Source organism: Protopterus annectens, chromosome 8.part0, assembly GCF_019279795.1.
Source record: "Protopterus annectens isolate FY-2018-M chromosome 8.part0, PAN1.0, whole genome shotgun sequence".
Taxonomy (NCBI): Eukaryota; Metazoa; Chordata; order Ceratodontiformes; family Protopteridae; genus Protopterus; species Protopterus annectens.
The window spans coordinates 1,212,467,568-1,212,493,516 of record NC_056741.1 but is presented as its reverse complement, the minus strand read 5'-3'; positions in this window follow the sequence as shown (position 1 = coordinate 1,212,493,516).

Sequence of the window (25,949 nt, the reverse complement as noted above, 5' to 3'; positions counted from 1 at the left end):
CTACTGGAGGATCCTCATGTGAAGACGAGCTAGAGGAACAAGTACGATTGCTGCTGCCATGAGACCTAGCGTTTGAAGGACAAACCTGGCTTGAATCCTTCTGCATGCTAATAAAACCTTGACATGCTGACAAATCACTGAAACCCTGTCTGGTGGGAGGCTCGCTAACATGTCTTTGGTATTTAAATTTGCGCCTATGAAGGTGATAGATTAACAGGGCGACAATGCAGACTTTTCGAAATTTATTGTGATACCTAGCCTGGAGCAAGTGTCGATGGTGCAGTCTCTGGCTCGCAGAAGGTGATGTCTGGTGGTAGCAGTGAGGAGCCAGTCGTCGAGATATGGAAACACCTGGAATCCTTGCCGTCTCAGGTGAGTGGTCACTACTGCCATACATTTGGTAAACACCCTGGGGGCTGTGTTGAGACCAAAGGACAGAGCTCTGAACTGATAATGGCTGGCTCCCAGCTGGAAGTGGAGGAATCTTCGGAAGTGTCTGTCCATCTTTAGATGGTAGTACGCATCCTGAAGATCAATGGAGCACATCCAATTGTCCTGACCCAGAAAGGGTAAAATGGGCTGAAGCGTGACCATCCGGAATTTTGTTCTTTGTACAGACTTGTTTAGTCTGCTGAGATCCAAAATGGATCTCCAGTCCCCTGTCTTTTTTGGTACCAAAAAGAACCTTGAGTAAATTCTGGATCCTTGTTGTTCTGCTGGGACTTGCTGGATGGCCCTTTTTCTTACCAGTTTTGAGACTTCTTGTACTGCTTGGTCCCTTAGATTGGGTGGAACATCTGGAAGGGACTTGTATGACTTTAATGGGGTGCGAAAAAAGGGAATTCTGTATCCTCCGGATATGATGGACTGTACCCATTTGTCTTGTGTTATGTCTCGCCAGGCTCCTGGGTACAGTGATAGTCTTCCCCTGACTGCCTCCAGAGGTGAGCAGCCGGGCAACCCTTCAGGGAAGCTGGAAGGGCTTGTCAGAGAAGGATTCTCTGCTGCCCTGGTTTTGCGGACCCCTTCTGCTTCATGGGCGGCGCCTGTTATTGTTCCCTCCCCTGCCCCTGGAGGGAAACTCACTACGTGTGTCCGGCAAGGCTCCCTGGGATTTCCGGAACCCCATCTTCCCACTCTTCTGACCCTTAGGATATGGTCTGGAGGGAGTGGAAAAATGGACTCCTAAAGCAGAGAGAGTCCTGCCTTCCTGCTCACACCTGGTAAGGGTATCTTTCACATGTGATCCAAAGAGTGAGGATCTGTCAAAGGGGGTGTTGGTGAAAGACGCTCTGAAAGGTTCCGCAAAGTTACATAGCCGCATCCTAGCGTGCCTCCTTAGGGCCACGCCTGTGCCTGCGGGTCTACTCGTACCATCGGCTGCATATGAAATGAGACGCATGGAGGAGTTTACCACAGAGTTAAGAGTCGCTAGCTGGGAGGCTGCCTTAGCCTGGGCCCCCTCAGCTGATGGATCTTGGAGGGTATCTCCAAGCTCTTTTAGGAGATCCCTCTGGAGACGGGTAAAGTGGCACAGGTAATTCAGGGACCGCATGGAAAAGGTCGCTGAAGAGAACATCTGCTTACCATATCTGTCCATCATCATAGACTCCTTATTAGAGGGATGGACAGATGAAGAAGTTTCAGCCAACTCCTTCTTAGTGGCCGCTGCTACCACCATGGCATCAACTGGGACACCTTTGGTCAAGGACTGTTTGTCCTCCGGGGCAGTAATGAACTTTGCAGGTCTTCTAGGGGTCGATTCCACTGTGTCTGGAGCCGTACACGCCTTTCGAGCCACCACAGACATCAGTGGGTCGAAAGGCGGAGACACCCAGGAGGTGGAGGGTCGGGATCCAAACACATCCAGGAATAACAACTCATCCTCGGAAGAACTTAGGGTAGTCCAGTTTCCCCTCTGCCTAAGGATCTCAAGGATGTCTGAGAAGACGACATCTTCAGAGGGGGATCTTGGGGACCCTTCCGACTCCTCTAAGTCGGTATCTGATGTAATAGACTCGGGGGAGTCGACATGCTTCCTCTTGCATTTTCTCTTGTGAGGTGGCTCCTCTGAAAGATCAGGGGAGGCCTCACAAGAGGAGGATACACCCAAGGGGGTGCCCTGGAGTGCTGAATCCCCACGCTTAGGGTCTGGAAGAGGGGCAGAGGCTGACGCAGACACCTTAGGGGGAGGAGCCGATGGAGTCGATTGTGGGACTGACTCCAGGACCAGCACACTCCTCATCACCTCGAAGGCGTCCCTACTCAGACGCAGAGAAGGTTCAGGCTCCGACGAGACCAAAAGCCCTCTCTGCACCAATGGAGACGGCTCCGAGGCAGATGTGGGAGCCGAGCTCACCTGCGCCGAAGCACCGAGAGGGAGAGCGGGGTCGGACAAGGGTCCAATACCACTCGCCCCCTCGGAGCCGACGAGGGAGTCTCGGCACCCAGATCCCTCCAGGGAAGGTACCATGGAAGGGATCAGAGCCGATGAAGGAACCAAAAGGGAGGGTATCGGTGCCGACGGTTCCACGACTCAAACCCCAACAAACTCCAACTCCGATCTCAAAGGAGGAGTCGGAGGAGGAATATCAATAGCTGTGGATGGAGCCAACTCCTGATGAGGAGGGCTGGACAAAATTTTGGCAAGGGCCTGCGACTTCAAGAGCCTACTGACCACTCTTTCCAAATCATGGTCCGAAAGCCTAGAGGACCGAGAAGAGTGGGATGATCGGTGGCTACGCTCCGGTTGGAGCAGGGGCGACTTTGGAGCCGAACGTATCGACTCCAAAGAAGGAGACCTAGACCTCTTTCGACTCTCAGTCGGCTCCGAAGACCGTGTCGGAGCCAACTGGGAGGGAGGGATATCGGTTCCAGCCGGAGCCGAAATGGATTGTGTGGCTTCACCCAATGGCGGCTCCGAACTGGGAGCCGATGGTTTAGGTGGCCTGGAAGATTTCACCGGCTGAGACTTCGACGGTGAATAAGAAGTTATGTACCTACCATAACGTTCCATGTTAGTTGTCTTCTCTCGCCTTCTTTCTTGCTGGATGGGTTCAGAGCCGATCCTCGGCTCCGACTCAGCCACTTACTAAAGCTCGAGAGCTAATTTTACCAGCTCGAGGCAACCCTATATCCCATGATGCAAGGCGATGACTACCCAGATCTCGTTTGGTAGCTAAGGAAATTATGCAATACATTCCTCCAACTGGAGAGGAGGAGGAAGAGGTAATAATAGTAATAATGATAATAATAATAATTATAATAATCCCCCGAAAAAGATCAACCTAATCTAGTGACACTAGAAAGCTGATTAGTTGGAAAAATTGGATTAAGCCTCTTAAGGGAAGAGGCACAAACTTCTCGGTCTGACCAGGCTAGGGGGATGGTGGGCGGGACGCAAGAAAGAAGGCGAGAGAAGACAACTAACATGGAATGTTATGGTAGGTACATAACTTCTTAATGTTAAGTTGTCAATCTCGCCTTCATTCTTGCTGGATGGGACCGCGTCCCTAGCACCTCTATCCTGGGTGGCTCAATGGAACAGACTCTTGAGAACGGTGGAACCAAAATTCGCTCTGTCTCTGGAGGCCAAGTCTAATTTGTAATGTGAAACAAAGGTATGAGGAGAGGCCCATGTGGCTGCTGCACAAATAGTGTCTATTGGAAGTCTAGCCTGAAAAGCTGTAGATGCAACTTGAGCTCTGGTAGAATGGGCTTTTGGCCTAGAAATCAACTCTTTATCTCTGAGCTGATAAATGCAAGTAATCACAGAAGACAGCCATCTAGATAGAGTTACCTTGGATACTGGAAGGCCTTTCCTGTTCTCTGCATTGGATAAAAACAGTTGATCAGATTTCCTAAAATGTTTGGATCTGTCCAGATAATATCTGAGTTGGCGGTGAACATCAAGATAATGTAGTTTTTGTTCCGCTCTACTAGAATAATTTGGGGAAAAAACTGGAATATCAATGGATTGATTTAAGTTCGTCTGCGATGCCACTTTGGGTAAGAAAGACGGATTAGTCCTTAGAGAAACTCTGTCTTTGTGGAAGATTAAGTAGGGAGGAGGAATGCAGAGGGCATGAAACTCAGATACTCTCCTGGCAGAAGTAATGGCGACTAGAAAGAGTGTCTTCCAAGAAAGAAATTTCAATGAACAGGCAGCCGCAGGTTCGAAAGGGGGAAGAATCAAGGATGTTAAAATTAAATTTAGATCCCACTGTGGTGGGGGGTCTCTAATCGGAGGTTTAAGTAAAAAAATACCTCTAAGGAATGCCTTGCAAAGTTTATGTGACATAATGTTGTGGTCCAGCAAGCCTATATGAAAATTTGAAATGGCTGCCAGCTGAACTTTTACTGTGGAGGAAGAAGATCCTGAATGAAAAATCTCGGCTAGGAAGTCCAAGACCTAATGAATCGGAGCAGTATAGGGGTCTATATTCCTAGCTTTTGCCCAGAAGGAGAAACGTTGCCATTTACTAGTGTAAATCCTTCTGGTGGAAGATTTAAGGGAAGCTACTACAATATCCCGGACGGGATTAGAAATCATAGGCAGCCTGGCTAGGGATGGAAGCGGAGCAACCAAGCAGTGAGGTTGAGAGAAGGTATGGATTGGTGCAGCTTCCCCGACTGGTGGGTCAGAAGATCTGGAACTGAGTCCAGATGCCATGGCTGTACCAAAAGATAACGATGTAGGAACGGAAACCATATCTGTCGAGGCCAATAAAGGGCAATGAGAATCAACTTGGCTCTCAAGGCGGTTGCTTTCTGAATTACTTGTGGTATCAGAGGAAAAGGAGGAAAGGCATAAAGAAGTCCCCGGGGCCAATCTTGGGTTAGAGCGTCTCTGGGGGGATGGCCTGGAAGGGGGAAGAGAGAGAAGAAGTCGGGGCATTTGCTGTTTTGAGGTGTAGCAAAAAGGTCGCAGCAAGGAAGGCCCCACTTCTGAAAAATCTCTTCTGTCACAGATTGTTTGAGAGACCACTCGTGAGGCATGAGAATAGCTCTGCTCAACCTGTCCGCTATGATGTTGGATTTCCCGGGGATATGCGTTGCTATCAGAAACTGCTGAGAAGAGATTGCCCACTGCCAAAGTCTGAGAGCCTCTCGACACAGTGGATAGGACTTGGTTCCACCCTGCTTGTTGATATACCACACTACGGACATATTGTCCGTTTGGACTGCAATAGTTCCCAGGGAAAGAGAGTCGTTGAGGGCTTGCAACGTTAACAGCACTGCTCTCATCTCCAGGACATTTATGTGCAGGTATTCGAAAGGTTGCCAAGTGCCATGGACCATCCTGCCCTGATAATGCCCCCCCACCCGATCAGGGAGGCGTCCGATGTAACCATGGCGACCGGGGCAGGAGGAACAAAGGGTCTGCCCTGATGGACTTGAGGGGACGATATCCACCAGGTCAGATGCCTTTTGCAAATTGGAGTTATTATGATCCTGTGACGCATGGGAAGTTGTTGAAAGGACCATTGGGCGAACAGCATCCATTGTAGAAGACGCATGTAAAAGCGGGCAAGGGGAAGAAGTGTTATGGCGGCCGCCATAAGACCCAATACTTTCAGAGCAAATCTGGCCTGAATTTTGTTGCTGAGAAGAATCACATGGACGTGATTTTGAATGTACAAGATCCTTTGGTCTGTTAACTTTGCTGAAAGTTGTACGGTGTCCAATTTGGCGCCTATAAAAGTAATAGATTGACAAGGCGACAAGGCAGATTTTTTGAAATTTATAGAAATCCCTAGCCCTCTGCAAATGTGAATGGTGTAATCTCTGGCTTGGAGAAGTTGATGCCTAGTGGTGGCAGTGAGGAGCCAGTCATCTAGATATGGAAACACCTGGAATCCTTGATGTCTCAGGTGAGCCGTAACCGCTGCCATACATTTGGTGAACACTCTGGGGGCTGTAGTGAGTCCAAATGGCAGGGCTCTGAATTGGAAGTGACTGGTCCCCAGCCGAAAGCGGAGAAACCTTCTGGAGCGCCTGTGAATTTTTATGTGATAGTACGCATCCTGTAGGTCTACCGAGCACATCCAATTGTCCTTGCCCAGAAAGGGTAGAATGGACTGAAGCGTGACCATCCGGAATCTTGTTTTCTTTACAAACTTGTTTAGTTTGCTGAGATCTAATATTGGTCTCCAGTCCCCTGTCTTTTTTGGTACTAAAAAGAACCTTGAGTAGATACCGGATCCTATTTGGTCTGCTGGGACTGGCTGGATGGCTCTTTTTGCTAGCAGTTTTGAAATCTCTGGTACTGCTAGTTCCCTTAGACCGGGTGGAATGTCTGGAAGGGTTCCCTTTTGCTGAACTGGGGTTTGAATAAAGGGAATTTTGTAACCCTCAGATATGATCGACTGTACCCATTTGTCTTGAGAAAGGGAAAGCCAGGCTTTTGGGTACAGCGATAATCTTCCCCCGACTGCCTCCGAAGGTGGACAATCGGGCAACATCTCAGGGATGCTGGAAGGGTTTGTCAGAGAGAGGCTCCCTGCTACCCTGATTCTGCGGACCCCCTCTGCCCCTAGGGCGGCATCTGTTGTTGTTACCCCCTCTGCCTCTGGGGATAAACTGACCTCGTGCGTCAGGCGTGACTCCTTGAGATTTGCGGAACCACATTTTCCCTCCCTTCTGATTTTTTGGGTAAGGTCTTGAAGGGGTGGAGAAACGGACTCCTACAGCAGAAAGAGTCTTGCCATCTTGTTCGCATCTAGTCAAGGTGTCTTTCACTTGAGGTCCGAACAAAGTCAAGCCATCAAAGGGAGAGTTTGTGAAAGACGCCTTGAAGGGATCTGCAAAATTACAAAGCCGCATCCAGGATTGACGCCTTAAAGCCAATCCTGTGCCTACGGCCCTACTCGCTCCATCGGCTGCATATGAAATGAGCCGCATGGAGGAGTTAACAATGGAGTTTAGGATTCCTAGCTGTGAGTTAATTTTATCCTGGGACCCAGCAGCTGACGGATCCTGTAAAACATCTCCCAACTCTTTAAGAACATCTCTTTGAAGGCGGGTGAAGTGACACAAGTAGTTCAGCGATTGCATGGCAAAGGTCGATGAAGAAAAAATCCGCTTGCCGTACATATCCATAGTCCTAGAATCCTTGTTAGGAGGATGAACAGGTACTGAAGGATCAGCTAGTTCCTTCTTGGTGGCTGCAGCCACCACCATGGCATCAACCGGGACACCTTTTGTCAAATATTGCCTATCAGGTGGGGCCGTAATGAATTTAGGAGGCTTCCGAGGAATGGGTTCCACCGAATCTGGGGCCATCCATGCCTTCCAAGCCACCACGTCCATAAGAGGGTCGAAAGGCGGCAACACCTACGAGGTGAAGGGTCGCGACCTGAACGCCTCCAGGTATACTGACTCGTCCTCGGAAGGATTAAGGGAAGGCCAGTTCCCCCTCTGCTTAAAAAGTTCAAGGATGTCTGAGAAAGAGACATCCTCAGAGGGGGACCTTGGGGATCCCTCCGACTCATCCAAGTCAGTATCGGATGTAATAGACTCGGGGGAGTCTAGATGTTTCCTCTTACATGTCCTCTTACGCGGAGGTTCACCTGACGGGTCAGGAGAAGCCTCGGAAGAGGAAGATATTCCCAATGGAGAAACCTGAGGTATTGGATCTCTGGGTCCGGGAGCAAGAGAGTGGGAAGAGACGTCAGCAGGCACTGTAGTGGGAGGAGCTGATGGAACTGACCGTTGACTACGCCCTGGGGCTAGTACACTCCTCATCACCTCGAAGGCTCCCCCGTCAGAGAGGCCAGAAGGCTCCCGCTCCGAAGAGATAGGAACTCCAGGCCGCACCGACAGGGACGGCTCCGAGGCCGATGTCGGGGCTGAGCTCACCAGCGCCAAAGCTCCAAGAGGGAGAACGGGGTCGGACAAGGGTCCGATGCCACTCGCCCCCTCGGAGCCGACGAGAGAGACCAGACTCCCGGATCCCTCCAATGAAGGCCTCAAGGAGGAAATCGGAGCAGAGGACGATGGAGCCGAAGGGGGGGGGGGGTGGTATCGGCTCCGAAGTCCCAACAGTCACGTCTCCAAGGAGCTCCGGCTCCGAGCTAAGTAAGAGAGTCGAAGGAGGAATGTTAGGTGGATGTGTGATAGCTACCGTCTGTTGAGACGGGCTATGGAGCATTTGAGCCAATGCCTGAGACTTTAATAGTCTACTCACCACTCTCTCAAGGTCGTGATCGGACAGCCTGGACGACCGAGAAGAACGGCTCCAATGGCTCCGCTCCGAGAGCAGGGGTGATCTCGGAGCCGAACGTATCGACTCCAACGAAGGGGATTGTGATCTCTTTTTTGAGATAGGTGGAGCCGAAGGAGCCGAGGATACGTCGGCTCCAGCCGGAGCCGACACTGAGTGCTCAGATTTAGCAGCATCGGCGCCGGATGGAGCCGATACTGTAACTTGTAATAAAGAAGGATCGGCTCCGGCCGGAGCCAATCTCGACACTGAAGGAGAACCAGTAGCCGATGGCTTAGGACTTGAAGCCGAAGGCTTAACTGGTTTCGAGGGCTTCCCCGGAGCCGACTTAGTCGGGGAGCTCTCAGGCTTTAATAAGCCCCTCAATATTAATTTATTTCTGCGCTCCTGCAGGACTCTTGGGCTGAAGGCATGACAGATAGCACAAGAGTCCTGCAGGTGCAGAGGTCCCAGGCAGTAAACACAAGAAGTGTGGCCGTCTGTCAGAGACATCTTCTGACAGCACGAGTCACACTTCTTGAAGCCTGAGACCTTTGTGTCCTTCGACATAGCTGTGTCGAGGAAACACTAAGTAACAAAAAGCACAGACACACACACAATAAACACCCAATCCAATAATAAAAAAATTTAAACAGGGATACAAACACACTCAAACACCACACAGAATCCCTGACAGAAAAAATTAGGAAAGGGGGAGGCTTAAGGCCTAACTTAAGGGAAGGGATAAATAACTAGAAAAATAGGGAACACTAACGGGAATAGGGTTAAAATAATCGTTAAAAGTTTACACAACAACAAAGGTGACTAAAACTAAAGGGATGAGACTAAAAGTCTGAATTTGAAGAACTTACCTGGAGCCGGTAAAAAACGCACCTCGCAAGCGAAAGCGGCAAACGAGATCTGGGTAGTCATCGCCTTGCATCATGGGATATAGGGTTGCCTCGAGCTGGTAAAATTAGCTCTCGAGCTTTAGTAAGTGGCAGAGTCGGAGCCGAGGATCGGCTCCGAACCCATCCAGCAAGAATGAAGGCGAGATTGACAACTTAACATTCTTGGGGTTTAAGCAGACTCCTCAGAATCAATTCATTTTTGCGCTCCTGCAGGACTCTTGGACTGAAGGCATAACAGATGGAGCAAGAGTCCTGCAGGTGCACAGCGCCCAGACAATAAACACAAGAAGTGTGACCATCTGTCAGAGAGCATGAGTCACACTTCTTGAATCCGGACGGTTTTGAATCCTTGGACATCCTAGGGAAAAACCAAGGACAAGAACCCACACAGATATGTTAAGGTAACCAAACAGTAAAAGTTAACACACTACAGTTACCACAACCCACTACAAGTACCACTACAACAAAAGACTACCAAAAAATATCACTAAACACTAACAGTGATTAATAGAAGAAATTCTTTTTTTTTTTTTTTTTTTTTAAAGAGATAGAGAGAAAGGTTAACCCAACTTAAATGGAAAGAACCTTTTTGAGGAAAGGGGAGAGAAGGGGGGAGGGGAAACTCTCTAACTTAAACGAGTTTCATGAGGAAAGTAACGTTTATCTAGGAAGAAAACTAGCTACAATACCAAAGTCTAACTAACGACTAATTCTATACTAACCAATACAGTTTTTAACAAGAAAAATACAATAATAATAAAGAAGCTTATACGACCTGAGCCAGTAGAACAACCTCGCAGCAGAAGCGGCAAACGAGATCTGGGTATCTAGCGCCAGGCATTATGGGATATAGGGGGGCCTCGAGCCAGTAAGCAGCTCTCAAGCTTTTGAAGATGGCCAAGACGGAGCCGAAGGATCGGCTCCGAACCCAACCAGCAAGAATGAAGGCGAGATAGACAACTTAACATGGAGGATTCACTCTGTGTGTCTGTAAAGGCCCTCTTGGACTTTTTGAACCACATCTTACCTCCCCTTTGACCTCTGGGGTATGGTCGAGAGGGAACGGTAAAACGGACTCCCAAGGCAGAGAGAGTCTTTCCTTCCTGTTCACACCGAGTGAGTGTATCTTTCACCTTGGAACCAAACAAGGAAGAACCATCAAATGGGGCATTGATGAAGGTGGACTTAAACGGCTCCGCAAAATTACACAAGCGCATCCAGTAGTGGAGCCTAAGAGCAACTCCTGAACCCGCTGCTCTGCTCGCTCCATCAGCCGCATGAGATATGAGCTGCATGGAGGAGTTAACTACAGAATTTAGGGTGGACAACTGAGCAGAGATCCTATCCGGGACACCCTCAGGACAAGCACCCTGTATGGAATCTCCTAACTCCTTTGAGAAGATCCCTCTGCAACCTCGTGAAATGGGACAGATAGTTCAGAGATCGAAGTGTAAAGGCCGCTGAACTAAATACACGCTTCCCAAATCTGTCCATCTGTCGAGACTCCTTGTTTGGTGGATGAACAGAGGAAGAAGTCTCCGCCAACTCCTTCTTTTTGGCTGCCGCCACCACCATGGCATCTATGGGAACGCCCTTAGACAAGAATTCTTTTCCAGGAGGGGGAAACAGGAACTTATTTGGTCTTCTAGGTACTTGGCTCCACGGCATCGGGAGTATCCCACACCTTCCGACTAACCAGACCCACTAGCTCATCGAAAGGTGGAGACACTCAAGAGGCAGAGGGTTGGGACCCGTAAGCCTTCAGGTACACTGACTCCTCATCAGAAGGGCTGACAGTGGGCCAGTCGCACCTCTGTTTAAGGATCCCTAGAATGTCCACAAAGGAGATATCATCACAGGACGACTTTAGGGACCCCTCCGACTCATCGAGGTCAGTGTCCAATGTCAGAGACTCATCCTGGGAGTCAATATGCTTCCTCTTGCATACTCTCCTCCACAGGGGCTCCTCAAAAAGACCTTCTGGGGATGCCCCAGAAGAGTGGGGGCCACCAGCCGGTGGCTCCTGAGGGTGTGGGTCTCTGCTGTCTCCGGAGAGAGTAGGGACTGAGACTGAAGTGGGAGCCCTGGGGGGAAGAGTGCTTGTACCACTGGCAGGAGCTGTAGACTGTGACAGCACACTCCTCATCACCTCAGAAGCAGATCTCTCCGGCTTCGAAGACCATCCCCGCTCCAAAGAGACAAAGGATAGTGCTGGAGCCCAAGCCATTGGCTTGGAGATAGATGCAGGGTCCGAGCTCACCCTGGCGGACGCATCGAGAGAAAGGCTCAGAACCGACAAAGATCGATTCAAACCCTCCCCCTCGGTGCCGACAGAAGAGCTTCGGTCATTGGACATACCGGACAGAACCGAGCGTGTCAGACCCGAACTCGGCTCCAATGCAACAGCAAGGGGAGCCGGAACCAAGGGTTCCTCCATTGGTAACAAGCACTCTGGCTCAGAAAAACCAACATGGCTCAGAGGAGGAATCACAGATGGAGACAAGACTGGTTCAAGTGGCTCCGAAGCCAAATGGTTCAGAGCCAACAAAAATTTAGGCAGGGCAGACGACTTGAGGAGTCTCAGTACTACTCTCGCCACATCTTCTTCCAAAAGACTCCTGGAAGACCTGGAAGATAAGGTTGGGGATCTTGACCTAGCAGGCACTGGAGATTTGACTATCAAAGAGACTGGTAAGGACTCTACTGACCGGCTCCGAGAAGCAGAGTCAACTATTTGCAATGATTCAGCAGTCAGCACCAAAGTATCTGCAACCGACTCTGAAACCACAGTGCTCTTTTTCAGCTCCGAAGACTGAGGAGTTGAGGAGGCAAGTTTTATTAATTTGGCAGAAGGCTCCGAAACACTAGCCGGTGCCGGAGAGGGTCTTTTTGAACCTTTAGTTTTTGAGTCAGATCTTGACTTCACAAACTTAGACGAAGAAGCCGAATAACCAGACAAAGCTTCCTCAAAGGTTGGCTTCAAAAGACCCCTGGATATCAGTTTGTTCTTTCTTTCCTGCAACACTCTAGGAGAGAAAGCATGACAGAACAAACATGATTCTTGCAAATGGATGGCTCCCAAACAGAAGACACAGCTACTGTGGCCATCGGTCAAAGACATTTTCTGGGAGCACTTCATACATTTTTTTTAAACCCAGAGGGTTTGTGCTCCTTGCTATCCTTAGACATTGCAACACACAAGCAACCAGAGGGAAAGAGAAAGAGAAGAGAATGACTGAGGACTAGGTCCTCTAACTAAAACGGGCCTAGCCCTGCAGAAGAATTACACGATGACCAGGTCCTCCAAGTTAAACGGGCCTAGCCTGGTGTAAGACAGAAAACTAGATTTCCCACTAAACAACAGACAGATTCAGTTACAGAGGAAAAGTTTTTAAATAAAATACAGTGGAAGCAACACGAGGACTAAGTCCTCTAAGTTAAACGGGCCTAGCCCTGTGAAGAACTGGGTCTTCTAATTTAAACAGACCAAGACGACACAACACACACACACACACACACACACACACACACACACACACACACACACACACACACTCGCTCGCTCAAAGGGTAGCAAATTAACAACTGTAAGAAATTAAGACTTTAGCAGGTCTCCACTAAAGACCACCAGTCAACAATAATCGCTTGACAGGAAATAATCAATAGGTGCCCCTATTGATTAAAAACGGCAAACTCGCCAAACTAATTCTCTAGACAAGAAAACACCACTGCATCTAACTACTGATATACAGGAGACTACTACTACTAGTCACATGAGGCCACAAGGCAATTTAGGTAAATCCTAACTGTAAATAACAGGAAAAGGCAAAACCGCCAAAACTAACGATTTAGGTAAAGCACAATTGCGCCTAACTACTGGTACACAGGATACCACTAATACGGTCACACAAAACCACAAGACAATAAAGATAAAGCCCTATAATGTATATATTCAATAACTATGTAAAAGATGCTAGAATAACAAAAATTGCAAAAATGTAGCCAGAGCCAAGAGAAGCACATCTGAACTCGTCGATGCGGCAAACAATATCTGGGGATTGCACTGGTGCACCATGGGATACCTGTTTAGCCACGAGCCAACCAGAAGTCTTCGAGCCTGAAAATCATCCGAGTCGGAGCCGAGGATCGGCTCTGAACCCATATGTAAAAATGAAGGTGAGATTGGACTACCTAACAGCTACCATACAAGTGTAGGAATAGTAAATAATACTTTGGCTGGATATGGGATGTAAATTCACTTTTATTCCAAGAACTAAGACTGATATTTTCAAGCTACTAGTTGATTTTAAGTTGTTTGTACACAAAAAAAACTTGGAATTGTTTTTAACAGCCAATTTAAGCCCAACACAGACAATAAGTTAAACAGAAAAAGTACCTTCAATCCACCCTTGCATCCACAACTTAGGAATTTTGAAAACATGGTAGAGAATAAACTGCATCAAGCAGCAGCTAACATTAAGGTGTTTTCCAACTTAAGTAAGGAAGAAAGGAATGTTCTAGAGGAAAGTAGAAACAATAAAAACCTGAGGCTGATGAAACCAGATAAAGGTGGGGGTATTGTGTTGATGGACAAAATAGTACATGAGGGGAAAACGATGGATATCCTGGGGGATGATAAACAATATGTAATGGTGTCACTAAATGAAGTGAATATAGCATAGAAAAAATACAGTTATGCCTTAATGATTTACTATTAGAAGGACTTATTGATAGTGACACATACAATTTCTTACATGTAGATAAACCCAGAGTTCCATCTATTTTTGGTATCCCCAAGGTTCATAAGGATATATACAACCCATCTTTAAGGCCAAATGTTTTGGCAGAAGGCTCAGTAACTGCCCCTTTAGCAAAATATGTGGATTCAAAACTGAAAAAATTAGCTATGGGGGGTGAAAATGTGTTAAAAGATTCTTGGGACTTGTTAAAGAAACTAAATTCTGGCCTTTATTCAGATAGTTTGCTTTTTATTTCTGTGGATGTGATTATTTGTTTTCCTCTGTCCCTCATAATACGGGTTTAGAATGGTTGGAAGAAATTTTATTAGACAGTAAGGACTTTGCTTATAATGACTGTCGAGTGTGTCTTAACATTGATGGATGTGATTTTAAAGAACAATTTTATTTTTTTTGAAGGTGATTTTTTTAAACAGCTAAGAGGTGTAGCTATGGGGGCCCATTGTGCCCCAACTTATGCTAACATCATATTATCTTATTGGGAAAAGAAATATGTTTTTAATAGTGATTTTAATAAGTGTTGGAGCTTTTATGGTTGGTTTTTGGATAATATTTGTTTGTTTTGGAGAGAGACGGTGGACAGGTTCTTGGAATTTTTTAGATATTTATCAAATTTTACTGAATTTTTAAGATTTACATATGTAATGGATCAAGATGAAATGAGATACCTGGATGTCTGCATTAATAAAATTAATGGTGGTTTTAAAATCAGGGTGTATAGAAAAATAAGAAGTTATGTACTCACCATAACGTTCCATCTGAGTAGGTAAACTTCATTTGGCAGCAACCTATGGGTCTTCGGATCCATATCGGATCTGAGCCGGCAGTTTCCAACAGCTGAGATCCGAGTTCCAAGCTCATCCCCCCATCCATAATCCCCTGCCATCCCTACCTGACCTCAGATCAAGTTTGCCTAATGCAAGATCTGCATCAAATAGCCAGTCTATGGTCTAACCTCGATACAATCAGATGACAATAAGAGTAATATAAACATCTGACGGTCAGTGGGAAGGAGGGGGGGACGGTTGCTGCCAAATGAAGTTTACCTACTCAGATGGAACGTTATGGTGAGTACATAACTTCTTAATCTGAAGTAGTTAACTTCATTTGGGCATCAACCTATGGGACAGAGTCCCCAGCTACCTAAATCTTGAAAGGTCCTCATGGAAGGATGTTCCGGAGCACTGCAGAGCCAAAGGATGCTCTCCCTCTGGAGACCAGGTCCAACTTATAATGACTTATAAAGGTATGAGATGAAGCCCAAGTGGCTGCCGAACAAATTTCATCCAGTGAGACTCTAGAACGAACGGCAGCAGAGGTGGAAATTGACCTAGTAGAATGGGCGTGGACTCCTTGGGGTGCGGGCTGGCCAGAACTTTCATATGCTAATAGAATACACTGAAATCCACCTGGACAGTGTGACTTTTGAAACTGATTTTTCAAAATTAGATTTAGCAAAGGAAATAAACAGCTGGTCTGATTGCCTATGACCAGCTGTTCTGTGTAAGTAGAAATATAGTTGTCTATGAACATCCAACGAGTGCAACTTGTATTCGCCTTTGTTTTGGTAATTGAAAAGAAGACAGGTAAGCTAATAGTTTGATTGATATTTGATTCAGAAGCAATCTTAAAAAGAAAAGAGGGATTGGTCCTGAGGGATACTCTTTGTGAATAGTCAAATACGGTGGCTTGGCGGAAAGGGCTTGTAGTTCAGAAACCCTTCTGGCCGAAGTGATAGCGACGAGAAAGGCTGTTTTCCAGGATAATAGTTTAAGATCCACTGAAGCTGCAGGCTCAAAGAGAGGAGCTGTCAAAGCCTGGATCAAAAGCGCTAAATCCCAAGGAGGGACTACGTCCTTCACCGGGGGTCTTAGTAGGAATGTACCCTTCAAAAAGGCCTTACACAATCTGGTTGAGATCAAAGGGCCTAGGTCACTGCCCACATGATAATGTGAGATTGCTGCCAGCTGAACTCTGACCGTGGAAGAACTGGCTCATTGGTCAAAAAGTCCTGACAAAAAGTCTAACACCGCAGGCAACTAAGCCATAAAGGGGTCTAAGTTTTGTTGCTCCGCCCAAACAGAAAATCGTTTCCATTTGCTATCATAAAGCCTTCTAGTAGACGGCTTGTGGGCCGCCACTAAGATAGCTTTGACCGGGGAAGAGATACCGGGAGTCCTAGCTAGAAGTGGAACTGGAGCAACCAAGCCATGAGCTTCAGATTGTCCAGATTTGGGGTCAGAAGGTCTAACGGGTGTGAGATCAGATCCGGGATGGGATCCAGAATCCAGGGAGGATTCACTAGATGAGACCATAGATAAGGGAACCAAGCCTGATGAGGCTAGAATGGGGCAATGAGGATTATTCTGCTCCCCAGCCGTCTGGCTTTCTGTAAGAACTTCAGCATTAGAGGAAGAGGAGGGTAAGCATAGAGGAGACCGGGCGGCCAAGCATGTACCAGAGTGTCTCAGGGGGATTCCCAGGGTGAGGGAATTAGAGCAAAGTAGTAATTGCACTTCGTGTTTGAGGGAGAAGCGAAAAGATCGCAACAAGGTTGACCTCATTTGGAGAATATTTGTTTCACTAATTCGGGATTCAGAGACCACTCGTACGGCAAGAGAATCGTGAGACTCAATCTGTCTGTTAGGATGTTGGACCGTCCCGGGATGTGTGTCACTATGAGAAAGCGGTTGGTGGAGATCGCCCATTCCCACAGTCTCATGGCCTCTCAACAAAGTGGATAGGACCTGGTTCTCCCTTGTTTGTTGATATACCAGACTACTGACATGTTGTCCGTCTGGATCGCAATAGTCCCAAAGGGAAAAAGGCTCTGGAGTGCTTGCAATGCCAACAGCACCGCCCTCATCTCTAGGACATTGATATGCAGCGAGGTCTCCGTGTGGTCCCACATGCCTTGGACTGTCCTGCCTAGACAGTGCCCCCCCATCCAAGGCGAGAGGCGTCCATGGTCACCGTGGTTAGGAGATGGGGCATAGCAAAGGGCCGACCTTTGAGGAGGTCCGGGGACTGGAGCCACCACAGGAGGGCCTTCCTGCAAACCCTGCTGAGGCAAATGGGATGGTATAGAGGGTAATGCAGGAAGTACCATTGGACTTGGAGGGTCCACTGCAGGACCCTCATGTTCAAATGCGCCATGGGCAGCAGGTTGATGGCAGCTGCCATCTACCCTAGGGCCCTCAGGACCAAAGCTGCTGAAGGAGCTGGGGATTGAAGAATGGTCCGCACATGGAGTCTCAGGGTTTGAAGCCGGTCTGAAGTCAAGAAGGCTAGGAGCCGGCTTGTATCCAATCTGGCACCGATGAAGTCTATGATTTGGGTCAGCAGAAGAGAAGATTTTTCTACATTGACTGTGATCCCCAGCCTGGGAGCTAGACGGAGGAAAGAGTCCCTGGCCGCACAAAGTAGATGTCTTGTGGGGGCGGTCAGGAGCCAGTCGTCCAGGTAGGGGAAGACCTGAATTCCCTGGAGTCTCAGGTGGGCTGCTATCACTGACAAAACCTTGGTAAACACCCTGAGGGCTGTGGTGAGACCAAAGGGAAGGACCCTGAATTGGTAATGGCTGGCTCCTAGCCGGAAGCGAAGGAACCTCCTGGAGCGTCTGTCCATCAAGATGCGGTAGTATGCATCCTTGAGGTCTATAGAGCACATCCAGTCGTTCTCCTGCAAGAGGGGGAGAATGGATTGAAGTGTGACCATCCGGAACTTTTCCTTGGTTACTGACAGGTTCAAGAGGGATAGATCGAGGCTTGGCCTTAAGCCCCCCCGTCTTTTTTTGGCACCAAGAAGAACCTGGAGTAAAAGCCCGATCTGAACTGGTCTGGGGGGACGTGCTGAATGGCTCTTTTTTCTAGCAGCTGCTGGATTTCCACAGCCGCGGCCTCCCTCTGATCGGGGGGGGGGGGGCATCGAGGAGGAATCTGAAATTGCGAGGGGGATGAAGAACCGGGATTTGGTAACCTCTGGATATGATACGAAGCACCCAGCGATCTGTCGTGATGGACTCCCAAGCTGTCAGGTGCCTCGAAAAATGCCCCCCGACTGCCTCCAGAGTGGAGCAGTCGGGTAAACCCTCAGGGTTGCTGCGTGGGCCGATCAGACAGCGATTCTCTGGACCCAAAACTCCCCAGACCCCCTCTGCCCCTAGGGCGGCGTCCACTCTGTCCTCCTCTGCCTCGGAAGGACAGGGTGTCAGGAGCGACATGAGACTGTTGCGACTTCTGGAACCACATCTTCTTCTGTCCCTTTTGGTTCTTGGAGAAAGACCTCTGGGGAGCAAAGAAGCGGACTCCGACGGCAGACAATGTCTTCCCGTCCTTCTCGCTCTGGACTAACGTTTCACGTACGGTTTTGCCAAAGAGGGCAGAACCATCGAATGAGGCATTAGTGAACGACGTCTTAAAGAGTTCCCCGAAATCACAGTGGCGGAGCCACGCCTGTCACCTCATGACAACGCCCGCTCAGATAGCTCTAGCGGCTCCTTCCATAGCATGGGATAGTAGCCGCATAGAGGTATTACAAATAGACCTAAGAGTGGCCATTCGGGCAGAGTACACCTGTTTGTCCTCCGCCGACATGGATTCCGGGGGCGACCCAGCATACTCTTTAATAAGGTCTCGCTGGAGCCGTATGACATGTGGAATGTAGTTTAGTGACCTTACTGAGAAGGTAGCTGAACTGAAGACTCGCTTCCCAAGGCGGTCCATCGCCCGAGACTCCTTGCTAGGAGAATGGACCGAGGGACTTTCTTGGGCCAGTTCCCTCTTGGTGGCTGCCGCCACCAACATGGCATCTACCGGGGATCCCTTACTCCACTGCACTCTGTCGGAGGGGGGACTAAGTATCCTATCAGGTCTCTTCGGGACAGGCTACACAGTGTCCGGCTCCTTCCACGCCCTGGTAGTGATCAGGTCTACCAGGGGGTCAGCTGGAGGGGACACCTAAGAGGTAGACGGGCCTGCTTCAAACGCCTTCAGGAACACAGACTCGTCCGAGGTAGGCTTTGGGGTGGACCACCCTCCCCTTATTCTGAGCATCTCCATGATGTCTCCAAAGGAGACGTCTTCGGGGGGTGATCTTGGGGAGCCTTCCCCTTCCTCCAAATCTGTGTCCTCGGTCAAGGACTCAGGGGAGTCCAAGTGCCTCCTTTTGCACTTGCGAGGGATCTCCTCGGGGGGGGGGGGGCTGTCCGAGGAGGACTCACCAGGCTCATCATGTCCCAACAAGGGAACTACCTGGGACGTTAGAGCAGGCTGTCCCTGGGGCCGGTTGATAGAAGCCGGAGCCAACTGAGAGGGAGTGCGGGGTGGAGCCGTAGCAGTGGCGGGGGGCCTGGAATCCCTCGACAGAGCCCTCTCCACCACGTCGAAAGCCGAAGGAGAGCTGCTCTCTCTGGGATCAGAGAGCAAACCCTCCCTCGGATCCGACGAGTGGATCGGGACCGGTGCCGACGCTATCGGATCCGACGGGCCAGTATGCTCCGACCTGGACGAAGCCGAAGGCACACTGACACACTCGGATCCGAAGCTCAGCTCTCGGCTCCGAGAGCTCGGATCCGCCGAAAAGGGACCTGACAGACTCGAGGGTGCTGTCGGTTTCGAAGTACCCGATACTATCGGCGCCAACACAACCCCGGCTCCAACACCACTCGGCTCCGACAACTCCAAACCCGGGAAGCGGGTTGGAGAAGGAGCGATCGGGGCGAAAAAGGGGGTCGAGCTCCCCCCTGGAGGGGGGGGGGCAGGAGCACTCCCATCTGCAGTTGGGCCTGAAGGAATCTTCTCATCATCCGGTCCAAATCTGCGTCTGTTAAGCGTTTGGTCGACCTAGAGGAGGCCACCGAGGCGGTACAGGAGTGCTGCCTCGATGACCTCGAGGGAGACCAGGCCTCCTCCTCCTCCTCCAGTGAGAAGCAAGGTGACCTTGGAGGGAGAAGCCCGCTTAGCTGGCAGGGCCGATGTAGAGGTCTCGGCCCACTGCTTGTGGTGCTTCTCCCTGCGCTTCTCTTTTCTGGCTTCCCTATCCTCCTGGCCCGAGGTGGGAGGTTGAGTCCCGGCCAAAGGAAGGGAAGCAGTCATGGGCAATGCCGCAGCTGCAGCAGGTACCACGGGGGGACCAAAGGTCGGAGCAGAGTCCAGGGGTAGAAGTCCCGCCAGAATCAACTTCGACCTCCGGTCCTTAAGTTCCCTGGGGTTGAAAGCCGCACAAATAGTGCAGCCAGAGGAGAGGTGTTCAACCCCAAGGCACAACACGCACCGAGTGTGGCCATCCGCTGGGGATAGCTTATGGCCACACTCGGTACATTTAGAAAAAAAAGTCTTTGGGGCCTCAGACATTATGCTAAGAAAAAGACAGACACACTAGGCCCCAACCACACACAGACACACGCCCTAACGCTCTCACGAGGGGGGGGGGGGTAAGCTAAAATTAAAATTTGTAGAGAGAAAAACTACAAGGGGTAGCTACACACACACACACACACACACACACACACACACACACACACACACACACACACACACACACACACTTTTTCTGACAGGAAAGTAAAAGAAAAAGATCACATTTTCTCACAAAGTCTTGCTAAGAAACACCCAATGCCTGGAACTCAAAGATCAAGCTGCTGGCTTCAACCGCGGCAAACTAGATCTGAGGTCAGGCAGGGATGGCAGGGGATTATGGGTAGGGGAGGAGCTTGGAGCTAGGATCTCAGCTGTTGGAAACTAGCGACTCGGATCCGATATGGATCCGAAGACCCATAGGTTGATGCCCAAATGAAGTTAACTACTTCAGATTGACATTTTCAAATTCATACCTGTATTACACTAGTGCACACCCGTATCACCAGAAGAAAGGGGTGGTAAAAGGCTAGGCTGTGCGCATCAGTAGAATGACATCTGATGATAATGATTTTTTAAATGAAAGTAAATATCTTTTTGAGTTGTTCAAAGCTAGGGATTACCCAGAATCATTACTTACGGAGGTGCTTGAAGAAGTGTCTGCAGCTAGGAAAACAAAGTTTGCCCCTATTTTTGGCAATGACACTGTGGATCTGAGCATTACCCATGCAACAAAGGCTAATGTAGAGAATGCGTGCAACAATGCTTTGGTACTAACCTATGATGGAGAAGCTAGAATGGTCAGAAGTATTACAGAGGATGTAAGTGAAGGCTAAAAAAAAAAAAAAAAAAAAAAAAAAAAAAAAAAAAAAAAAAGGGGGGGGGGGGGTCTTCCATGCCAGGGTCTTTAATGCGGAACATCAGAGCTCCGCATTAAACAAAAGTAGCTCTGTGTTTATTTTCAAAAATAAATAAACATGAAGCTGCTTCTGTTTAATGCGAAGCATCGCAGTTCCGCATTAAACAGAAGTAGCTCTGTTTTGCGATTTTTTGATTGGCCCGTATACCGGTATACGGGCCAATCAAAAATCGCTACTAAACACGGAGCTACTTCTGTTTAATGCGGAACATCGCAGTTCCGCATTAAACAGAAGTAGCTCTGTTCTGCGATTTTTTGATTGGCCCGTATACCGGTATACGGGCCAATCAAAAATCGCTAAACACGGAGCTACTTCTGTTTAAAGCGGAACTGCGATGTTCTGCATTAAGCACAAGCTCTGTGGTTAGCAATTTCTGATTGGCCCGTATGCCAGTATACGGGCCAATCAAAAAAAAAAAAAAAAGCGGAGGCTGCTTGGGATTTAAACCGGCAGTGCAGGACTCAGGATCAGGCTGCTGATCTCGGGACAGTCCCGCCCAAATAGGGACGTCTGGCAATCCTGAAAAGGGCGCACTATTAAAAACATTCTGGAGAATGGGCCTAGCAAGGCTGGTAAGTATAATCCCAGTAAAAGAGGTACACAACTGTGGGAGCTGTATCCAATGCCCCCTATGTTAAAACAGGGGATACATGCTTTTTGAAAGCCAGAAATAAGATCCATTAAAACCTTAGGTTTTGCCAACTGTAATACAAATGGTTTGATTTATTTATCATTATGTGGGAACTGTGAGGCATTTTACATTGGCAAAACTGAAAGAAAATTAAAATCCAGAATGTATGAGCACAGGTATGATATAAAAAAGATGAACTTAAACAATGCTTTATATAAACACACCTTAGACTGTTCAGGAAGAGATTTTTATTTTTTTGTGATTGAGGTACTACCAATTGACCCCAGGGCTGGTCCCGGGGAGAAACGCTTGGAGTACAGAGAGTTGTACGGACAGTTGGTGTTAGAAGCAAACAAACACCCTTGTTTAAATGACATGGTTTCTTTGAAACCAGTCTTAAAATTAAGAGCTGCTAAACTTTATCAGTATTTTTTATATGAAAGTTTTAAATGTTTTTTAATGTTTTTAAATGTATTTTATGTGAATTTACATCCCATATCTAGCTAGAATATTATTTATTATTTTTACACTTGTACGCGGTGGTACAGCGGTAGCATTGTTGCCTCACAGCAAAAGGTTCTCCTGTTCGATTCTCGACTGGAGTGCCTTATGTGTGGAGTCTGCATGTCCTCCCCGCGGTCGAGTGGCCTCTGAAAGACATGCGCTAATGGGCAAGCCTTCGCTGAAGGCTGGGCATTGGGCTGGCAACTTGGCACCATAAAAAATCTACTGCCAGTTATAAGCGGACTGGAGTTCCGCTGTGGCAACCCCTAACCGGGAAAAGCCGAAAGACAAACAACAATGAGAAGTTATGTACTTACCATAACGTTTCATGTTAGTTGTCTTCTTCTCGCCTTCTTTCTTGCTGGATGGGTTCGGAGCCGAACCTCGGCTCCAACTCGGCCTATTACTAAAGCTCGAGAGCTATTTTAACCGGCTTGAGGCTATCCTATGTCCCATAATGCTGGGCGTCATATACCCAGATCTCCTTTGATAGCTAACACTATGGACATACATGTCCCCACCACAACAGAAACTATATATATATATATATATATATATATATATATATATATATATATATATATATATATATATATATATATAAGCTCTTATATATATATAACTCTTATAAGAGTTACCAAGAGAAGCAAAAGAGCTAGCTGAGGAGATAACTCTAGTGACAAAACATCTCACAAGATACTCTCTGTCTTTCCAGGCTAGGGGGATGGAGGGTGGGACGCAAGAAAGAAGGCGAGAAGAAGACAACTAACATGGAACGTTATGGTAAGTACATAACTTCTCAATGTTAAGTTGTCAATCTCGGCTTCATTCTTGCTGGATAGGACAGCGTCCCTAGCACATTAGTCCTGGGTGGCTCAATGGAACAGACTCGAGTACAGTGGAACCAAAATCAGCCCGACTTCTGGAGGCCATGTCCAGCTTGTAATGAGAAATGAAGGTATGAGGAGAGGCCCATGTGGCCGCTGCACAAACGGAATCCATTGGCAATCTTGCCTGAAAAGCTACTGAAGAAGCTAATGCTCTGGTTGAATGAGCTCTGGGTTTAGTAGGGACCTCTTTATGCCTCAACTGGTAAATCAACATGATAACAGAGGTCAACCACCTGGACAAGGTTACTTTGGAAACTGGCAGGCCTTGCTTCCCTTCCATGTAAGACAGGAAGAGCTGGTCTGATTTCCTCGCCTGCTTAGTTCTATCCAGGTAGAAACGTAATTGATGGTGAACATCCAAACAATGTAACTTTCGTTCAGCCCTATTGGTATAATTTGGGAAGAAGACAGGAAGATCAATGGTCTGATTCAGATTTTTTTCAGAAAGTATTTTGGGTAAAAAGGATTGATTAGTCCTAAATGACACTCTATCTTTGTGAAAAACAAGGTAAGGAGGGCAAACACAAAGGGCTTAAAGTTCCGATACCCTTCTCGCTGAAGTGATAGCTACTAAGAAGAGAGTTTTCCAAGAGAGCAACTTTAACGAACAGGAAGCCGCAGGCTCAAAAGGAGGGAGAATTAAAGATGACAGCACCAAATTTAGGTGCCACGGTGGGGGAGGATCTTTTACCGGGGGCCTAAGTAAGAGGGTTCCTTTTAGAAAGGCTTTACAAAGCTTGTGGGACATAATGCTGGTCTCTGACAAGCCAACGTGGAAATTTGCAATAGTTGCCAGCTGAACTCTTATGGTGGCTGAAGAAGAACCCATTTGAAAAAGTTCTGCCAAAAACTCTAAAACTGTTTGGACAGGAGCTGTAAAAGGGTCCACTTTTTTTCCCCTGCCCAAACAGAGAAATACTTCCATTTGCTAGCATAAGTCTTTCTGGTAGTAGACTTGTGAGAAGCGAGGATGATGCCACAAACTGAATGAGAGATTAAGGGAAGCCTAGTTAGGGTTGGAAGTGGAGCAACCAAGCTGTGAGGTTGAGAGATTGAAGGGATTGATGCAGCCCGCCCGATTGATGGGTCAGAAGATCTGGCAATGGGTCCAGATGCCAGGGCTGTTCTAGTAGATGACGTTGCAGGAAAGGAAAGCAAATTTGTCGAGGCCAGTAAGGGGCAATAAGGATCATTCTGGATCTCAAAGCAGTTGCTTTCTGGATTAACTGAGTAATTAAGGGAAAGGGGGGAAATGCATACAGAAGACCCCGGGGCCAATCGTGGACTAGAGGGTCTCTGGGGGCAAGGCCTGGGAGAGGGAAGAGGGTGAAGAAGTCTTGGCACTTACTGTTTTGAGGGGTTGCGAAAGGGTCGCAGCAAGGTTGACCCCACCTTCTGAAAATTCTTTCCGCTACTGACTGGTTGAGAGACCACTCGTGGGTCATGAGAATGGCTCTGCTCAGCCTGTCCGCTATGACATTGGACTTCCCGGGGATATGCGTTGCTACCAGAAACCGTTGAGAAGAGATCGCCCACTGCCAAAGTCTGAGTGCTTCTCGACATAGGGGGTAGGATCTGGTTCCGCCCTGCTTGTTGATGTACCACACTACAGACATATTGTCTGTCTGTATTGCAATAGTCCCGGTGGGTAGAGAGTCTTGAAGGGCCCGCAACGCTAAAAGTACAGCTCTCATTTCCAAGACATTTATGTGCAGGTGGCATTCGAAGGGTTGCCATGTGTCCTGGACTGTCCTGCCCTGAAAATGCCCCCCCCCCCAATCAGGGAGGCATCCGTTGTCACAGTAGCAACAGGAGGAGGAAGGACAAAAGGTCTGCCCTGAAGTACCTGAGGGGAGACCATCCACCAAGAAAGGTGCCTTTTGCATGACTGACTGATTAGAATGCTGTGTGACATTGGAAGCTGTTGAAAGAACCACTGGGAAAATAGCATCCACTGCAGGATCCGCATGTGAAAGCGAGCTAGGGGGAGTAATGTGATTGCTGCTGCCATGAGACCTAGGGTTTTTAGTACGAATCCTGTAGTAGGATCTGAACATGATCGCGAATGTCTGAAACTCTTTGTACAGGCAGTTTTGCTGACAGCTCCACAGTGTTTAAGACGGCGTATATGAAGGTAATAGACTGACAAGGCGACAAGGCAGACTTTTCGAAGTTTATACAGATACCTAGCTTGTTGCAAGTTTGGACAGTATAATCTCTGGACTGGAGTAGCTGACGCCTGGTGGTGGCAGTAAGAAGCCAGTCGTCTAAATATGGAAACACCTGGAATCCTTGTCGTCTCAGGTGAGCCGCAACCACTGCCATGCATTTGGTAAACACCCTGGGGGCTGTGGTGAGGCCAAAGGGCATGGCTCTGAATTGGTAGTGACTGGCTCCCAGCCGGAAGCGGAGAAACCTTCTGGAGTGCCTGTTCATTTTGATATGGTAGTACGCATCCTGAAGGTCTATAGAGCACATCCAATTGTCCTGACTCAGAAAGGGTAGAATGGACTGTAGCGTGACAATCCGGAATTTCGTTCTTTGAACAGACTTGTTCAGCCTGCTGAGATCCAAAATGGGTCTGCAGTCCCCTGTCTTTTTGGTACCAAAAAGAACTTGGAGTAGACTCCGGATCCTTGCTGGTCTGCTGGGACTGGCTGGATGGCTCTTTTTCTTAGCAGCTTTGAAATTTCTAGTGCTGCTTGATCCCTCAGACCGGGTGGAACGTCTAGAAGGGGCCCTTTTGGCTATTGTGGGGTGTGAATAAAGGGAATTCT